Source organism: Acipenser ruthenus, chromosome 44 (assembly GCF_902713425.1).
Source record: "Acipenser ruthenus chromosome 44, fAciRut3.2 maternal haplotype, whole genome shotgun sequence".
In the NCBI taxonomy this organism is placed as follows: Eukaryota; Metazoa; Chordata; class Actinopteri; order Acipenseriformes; family Acipenseridae; genus Acipenser; species Acipenser ruthenus.
This window is the reverse complement of record NC_081232.1, coordinates 7,292,223-7,298,357: the sequence shown is the minus strand read 5'-3', so window position 1 is coordinate 7,298,357 and position 6,135 is coordinate 7,292,223.

Sequence of the window (6,135 nt, the reverse complement as noted above, 5' to 3'; positions counted from 1 at the left end):
GGTTCCTCCACAGAGTGGACCCCAGCATCAGTGCTGAGTGCTGCTTCTGTGGGGAGGAGGAGACCGTGTTCCACACATTCACTGACTGTGTCAGGCTGGGGTCGCTCTTTCACCTCTTGCAGGGGCTCCTGCAGATCCTTGGGGTGTTTTTCAGCAAAGATACTTTTATTTTTGGGTTCCCCTATAGTTTTAAAAATAGGGATAGGTGTTTTTTAATCAATTTTATTTTAGGGCAGGCAAAATTGGCCATTTTAAAATCTAGGAAAAATAAGATTTTAGAGGCAGGGCTAGCAGATGCTGCCAGATTATTTCGTATTTTAGTTGTCACCCGGGTAATGGTGGATTTTAACTATTTTAAAATGGTCAGTAACCTGGAGGGCTTTCAGGAGAGGTGGTGTGTGGGAGACGCCTTGTGCTCATTGAGTGAGGAGGGAGAGCTGCTGTTTAATTTCTAGTTTGAATTTATTTTTGTTTTATTGTTTTTACAGTGTTTTTATCACTTTACTGTTTTTACAGGAAAACACTGTTTAGTTTTTTAATATTGGCTTTTTGTGTTTTATTTATATTTTATGATCCTTTTATTTGGTTAAAATCTGTTTTTAAAAGGAGAACACGATGTTGTTTTTTAGGACTTTATGCTGATGTGCTGGGGAGGTTTCGGCTGTTCCCCGGAGCCAGCAAGTATCTTAATCGTGTTTTACCTTATTATTGTTATTGAATGGATTTTTATTGGAATGGTTTAATAAAGGATCTTAAAAGTCAAAAAGTCTCTCTCTCTCTCTCTCTCTCACACACAATGATTTAGCTGTGAAACAAGCTAGCTAGCCACCAATGACGTGGGGTTAGCAGCTAGCAATGGGTCGCTAACGTAATAAACCTACTTACCTACCCATTAGGTAGGTAGGTATGTTTATTCTCTCAAACTATGTTGCTGACGAGCTGACAATACCTTCAGCCCCGGTACCTGGCTTTCATTCAGTCAGTGGCTCACACTCATATCAGACTGACCGGCAAGCGGCAACTTCAGATGAGCGTCTTTCCAGAGTCCAGCCTAAGCCAGTGATTCCCAACCTTGTTTTACTCACGCCCCACTGGAATTATTTTTTATATCTGTGCCCCTGCCCCCGCCACCCGGTTAATTTGACTTTTTAATATGTATTTTTTGTACTGCCTATATAATATAGTGCGTTTATTTAGCCTCCTGGATAGTCACACTGTCCATTCAATCAAAAACATATGTTCGTGTTCGCTTTTTACACACACGATACAAAAATATCTAGCAAGGAGTAAGTTAGTTAGAAAGGGATGAAGGCGGAGGATAGAAATAATGCGACAACTCATTAACCAACAAACACAACATAAATATTGTGGCACAATATACACCCTTTAAGAATGACTAGATTTTTTAAAATTTTAAACCCGGAACACGACGTTTCACTCCCGAGTCCTTGTGCACTTTCGCGCCTCAATGAAAACAACACACTCTGCTTGGTCCCTGACGTCAGCCGCGCACTGAGTCCGTGTTACAGTGATGCATTATGGAATTTGTAGTTTTCTTGTATGCTAATTACACCCCAAAACCCCACCAAACACCTACACATCCCAGGGTGCCATTCTTTTTAAAGCTACCGGTATCTCTTTTTCTCTCTTTAATAACTCGCTGCACTCAAAGGGCGAAATCGGGAGTATTGTTTGGCACGTCACTGTTATTATTACTAGTACGTTATTATTCAAACGTTCACCGCCCCCCCTGGAAGGTTTCACGGCACCCCCTGGTTGAGAACCTAGGGCCTAAGCCAATCAAATTAGCGTTGTTTTTTTTTGGAGGAGGGAGGAGCAACCAGGGGATCTTGAGAGAGTTAACCCTTTGTGGAGCGGATAAAATGACTTGACAAAAGACGTTTCAGATTTATCAAAATTATTGGTAGTGACAATTCAACGGTCCCTTGCCATTGGTAGGGACATGTCCCTACCGTCCCTAGCTAAATCTACGCCGGTGAACCTCGAGGTATGACAGTATTTTGTCCCAGCACTGTAAAAGATACTCCAAGTGCTGTCGCTGCTTTCAGAAATCCTCCGAACACGGCTCAAACTCTTCAGCGCTCCCCTTCTCACAATCCATGTACGCTGCCATATACAGACGTGCTCAAATTTGTTGGCACCCTTACAGCTCATTGAAATAATGCTTCATTCCTCCTGAAAAGTGATGAAATTAAAAGCTATTTTATCATGTATACTTGCATGCTTTTGGTATGTCATAGAATAAAGCAAAGAAGCTGTGAAAAGAGATGAATTATTGCTTATTCTACAAAGATATTCTGAAATGGCCTGGACACATTTATTGGTACCCCTTAGAAAAGATAATAAATAATTGGATTATAGTGATATTTCAAACTAATTAGTTTCTTTAATTAGTATCACACATATCTCCAATCTTGTAATCAGTCATTCAGCCTATTTAAATGGAGAAAAGTAGTCACTGTGCTGTTTGGTATCATTGTGTGCACCACACTGAACATGGACCAGAGAAAGCAAAGGAGAGAGTTGTCTGAGGAGATCAGAAAGAAAATAATAGACAAGCATGGTAAAGGTAAAGGCTACAAGACCATCTCCAAGCAGCTTGATGTTCCTGTGACAACAGTTGCAAATATTAAGAAGTTTAGGGTCCATGGAACTGTAGCCAACCTCCCTGGGCGCGGCCGCAAGAGGAAAATCGACCCCAGATTGACCAGAAGGATAGTGCGAATGGTAGAAAAAGAACCAAGGATAACTGCCAAAGAGATACAAGCTGAACTCCAAGGTGAGTTTCTGATCGCACCATCCGTCGCTTTTTGAGTGAAAGTGGGCTCCATGGAAGAAGACCCAGGAGGACACTTTTGAAAGAAAAACATAAAAAAGCCAGACTGGAATTTGCTAAAATGCATATTGACAAGCCACAATCCTTCTGGGAGAATGTCCTTTGGACAGACGAGTCAAAACTGGAGCTTTTTGGCAAGTCACATCAGCTCTATGTTCACAGACGAAAAAATGAAGCTTTCAAAGAAAAGAACACCATACCTACAGTGAAACATGGAGGAGGCTCGGTTATGTTTTGGGGCTGCTTTGCTGCGCCTGGCACAGGGTGCCTTGAATCTGTGCAGGGCACAATGAAATCTCAAGACTATCAAAGCATTCTGGAGCGAAACGTACTGCCCAGTGTCAGAAAGTTCTGTCTCAGTTGCAGGTCATGGGTCCTCCAACAGGATAATGACCCAAAACACACAGCTAAGAGCAACCAAGAATGGATAAGAACAAAACATTGGACTATTCTGAAGTGGCCTTCTATGAGTCCTGATCTGAATCCTATTGAACATCTATGGAAAGAGCTGAAACTTGCAGTCTGGAGAAGGCACCCATCAAACCTGAGACAGCTGGAGCAGTTTGCTCAGGAAGGGTGGGCCAAACTACTTGTTAACAGGTGCAGAAGTCTCATTGAGAGCTACAGAAAGCGTTTGATTGCAGTGATTGCCTCTAAAGGTTGTGCAACAAAATATTAGGTTAGTAGTCCCATCGTTTTAGTCCATGCCATTTTCATTTGTTTTATTATTTACAATATTATGTTGAAAAAAAAAATCAAAAGCAAAGTCTGATTTCTATTAAATATGGAATAAACAATGGTGGATGCCAAATACTTTTGTCAGTTTCAAGTTATTTCAGAGAAAATTGTGCATTCTTCGTTTTTTGTGGAGGGGTAACAACAAATTTGAGCATGTCTGTGTGTAATATATATATATATATATATATATATATATATATATATATATATATATATATATATATATATATAAAAATTCAGATCAAATACAAACAGATACAACAATAAAAACTAAACAGATATATACATATTATAAAAATGCCATCTCAAACATGTTTTTTAGTCTGGTTTTAAAAACAGATCGAGTCTCAGCTTCCCCCACATGTGCTGGCAGCTCATTCCAAAGTTTGGGACCTCTATAACAAAACACCCTTCCTCCCCATTTAATATAAAATCATGCTGGATCAACAGCTGTATACATTTCACATGAGCCGCACTCCGTAGCACTCCATTGCAGATTTCATATCTATTATAACAACTCGCATGATAATCGTTAACCTCTTCAACTCCAGATTCAAAATGAACGTGCACTCCAGGTACCAGATTTAGACATTATTGTAATTGGTAATTTTACCCCTGAAATTGGTGTAAAATAATATTTGGAAAAAAGTAAATACATTTATAACATTTTTATGAAGCCTTGTCACAAAGACGGCCGGAGTGGGTGGTGTCAGACCAGAGCCAGGAAATAAATAAACAGAGAGATGTGGTTTGGTGAAGCTGATCGTGTGATTGCGCTCAGCATTTAATAATTAAACAGAACAGAAAATAAAAGGTTTGAAACAACAAAAACACAGGACACGGCACTTGAGGCCAAAATAAATAGACGAACAAAACGGACCAGACAGACAAACAAACACGATGAGCAGATACTTTCAGTTTTACCTCCGTCCCCAATCCCGTTCTCCACTCACCGAACACCCAACCCTGAGTGACAGAAATGTGCATCTATATATACTGTTGTGCTGGGATTCAATTACTAATTAATTAGTCACTTGAATCCCAGCACGTGAATTAGTTAAGTGTACTCCCGTGACCACACATTACATTTTACAAGCAAGTGAAGTGATTTGTGCCCTCCTCGTGCCTAAATACAAATCTACATTTTTACACACACGTGAAACACAGACCCGCGTATATCCCGTGTACCAATCTCTATACACTAACATTAACACACGCAACATACAACATATAACACACAATTGCACACGGGGGGGGGGGGGACGACATTGCCACAAGCCTTTATGCTCCTGTGTGCTAGATAGTCATATTCAATAAAGCAAGACAGGACAAACGTTTGATCTTTTTTACATTTTATATTGTAGAACAAACATACATTATATTTATATATTAGTTAGCAAAATGTACACTGCAAAATATATATTTTATACATAAATATACATTATATATATACATAAAATATTCAAGTTTTTTTTTTAATGTAAACCATATACAAAATTATACATAAAAAAAGAATCAAACATTTTTCTAAAAGGTAAAATATACAAATGTAATTTTTATAAACAAAAAATATATTTAAAGCTTGGAATTATTTATGTCTTTACCAGTTTAAGCATTTTGTGAGTATGTTGTGAGCCCACAGTATAAACCTATTTCTTCATATTTACACGGATTCCTTATTTTCCTATTAACAGTATTTCATGAGGTTGTTTTGCAATGTAGATGCTTTGCTAGTTAATTTTCCATTGTTTGTTCATGCTTATCAATGTACAAGTTTGAGGCTGAACAATAAATAAAATATGTTTTGATAAAGCTAATACTTATTGCTTTTATAGTTAATTTTAAAAGCATGGTATTGCAAGTGCTCTTTCCTTTGATGTGCATCCTGGAGCTGAAGAGGTTAATGTCATGTTGAATAAACTCCTGTATCTCTGCTGGATTGTTCTAATATCGTGCAAAGACAACGAGAGTACAGATTATATTGCAATTGTCTCGGAAACAATGCTAGTACAGATTATAGTTCAATTGTCTTGGGAAACAATGTGATTTTTAAAGTGACTATTTTGTTTTGGGAGCTTGTATTAAACTGGGTATATTGAGCAGTGCAGGGGAGCGGTCTGACTTCACTGGGCTCCTCGATCACGTCTGATAACAGCACTGCCTGTGCTGGACTAGAAGCCTTGCTGGACTTCCAGCTGTGACCTGCATGTTTTTGTCAGTTTCAAGTTATTTCAGAGAAAATTGTGCATTCTTCGTTTTTTGTGGAGGGGTACCAACAAATTTGAACACATCTGTATATTTTGCAATCAAATACGAATATAAAATAAAGGTAGACAAGCAAAACTGCAGAAATAATACAATGAAATACTCTGTATATACTTGAGATCGTTGATCGTCTCCAGCTCTTGTCAATGTCATCACAGATAGACAGGGATTTGTGCAACTGCATAATAAAGTCAACTGATGATTTCCATCTCTCCTCCCCGACTTCAAAACACACACACTAACCCTGCCTCAGAGCATGAATACAAAGAGATCAG